At 76.9% G+C, this 1,317-nt stretch overlaps 1 non-coding gene across 1 annotated transcript; it reads right to left on the reverse strand.

Annotated features, from left to right (window-relative positions):
• Nucleotides 1-290: 290 nt before the first annotated feature.
• LOC142596902 (5.8S ribosomal RNA) lies at nt 291-442 on the reverse strand. Its single transcript, XR_012831926.1, has one exon. It is a non-coding gene; the product is annotated as a 5.8S ribosomal RNA (ribosomal RNA).
• Nucleotides 443-1,317: the final 875 nt, after the last annotated feature.

Consider the following 1,317-nt stretch of genomic DNA (forward strand, 5'->3'; position numbering starts at 1 on the left):
CCGCCCCTCCCCGTGCCGCGCGGCACGGGGGGGCGGGGGAAACCCCGGCGGGACGAGCTCCGCACAGCGGGCGCTCCGGGAGCGGGGAGCTTCGGAGCGCTCCCCGAGTCTCGATTTAGGGGGACGAAGGCCCTTTTCTTGGCAGACGCCGCTGCCCGCCGGGACGCGGGGGAACCGCTCCCCCGCCCGCCCGGGGGCCGCGCGCGCGGGCCTGCGATGCACCCCAGCCGCGCCGCTGCAGCCGCCGCCCGGCGACGGGGCGGCGGCTCAGCCGGCGATTGATCGTCAAGCGACGCTCAGACAGGCGTAGCCCCGGGAGGAACCCGGGGCCGCAAGTGCGTTCGAAGTGTCGATGATCAATGTGTCCTGCATTCACATTAATTCTCGCAGCTAGCTGCGTTCTTCATCGACGCACGAGCCGAGTGATCCACCGCTAAGAGTTGTCTGGCTTTCGGCACCCGCCCCGCGCGCGCGGGGGGACCGGGACCGCTCGCGGAGAGCGGCCCCTACGCTCAGAGGGCGGCCCACCGCACGCCCGACGCGCCGGCCCGCCCCTCCGCCCGCGCGGAGGGGACGCGACGCGGCGCGACGCGGCGCGACGGACAGGCCTCGCCTCGGCTGACCGTACGAGCACACAATACGGAAAAAAAATAGAGTGTGAAGTAAAAATACGGAACGGAAAAAAAAATTTAACCCCGAAGGGCAAGGGCGGGGGAGCCCGCCGCTCCCCGACCGATCGGACCTGGGACAAACGACACAAGCGCCTTGCGCGCTTCGGGGGCGGCCCAGGCGCCCGGGCTCGGCCCGGCCTCCGCGCGGAGGCCGCCACGCGCCCCGGCCGCGCCGCCCGCTCGCCTCGCTCTCGGGACACGGGTGTGCCGCTGCTGCCCGCGCCCGCCGGCCGACAAGCAGCGGCGGGCGCCCCGCCGGGCCCCCGCGCGCGCCTCTCCGCGCAACAGCTCCGCCGCGCTACGACAGCCGGCTCCCCCCGCCCGGCTCGCTCCGCCCGGCGACCGCCGCGGACGGCTCCGCAGCCGCCGCGCGCACGCCGGAGGCGGCGACCGCCGGAGCCCGAGCCGACGGACGCGCGCCGCCCCCCGGACGGCGCCCCCGCCGCCGCCGCACCGGAGCGGCTCGCCCTGCCCGCAGCGCCCGGAACCGCCGCTCCTCGCCTCGGCCCCCCTTCCGCGGGCACGCGCCCGGGCGGAAGGCGGACGGCGCTGAGGCCGGGGGCGGCTCCCGCTCTCCCCGTTTCCACGCGGAGACCGGGAGTGGGACGCCCCCGCCCGCGCGCCCGCCTGCCCGGCTCGGCCGGGA

Source organism: Pelecanus crispus, unplaced genomic scaffold (genome assembly GCF_030463565.1).
Source record: "Pelecanus crispus isolate bPelCri1 unplaced genomic scaffold, bPelCri1.pri SCAFFOLD_195, whole genome shotgun sequence".
Classification (NCBI taxonomy): domain Eukaryota; kingdom Metazoa; phylum Chordata; class Aves; order Pelecaniformes; family Pelecanidae; genus Pelecanus; species Pelecanus crispus.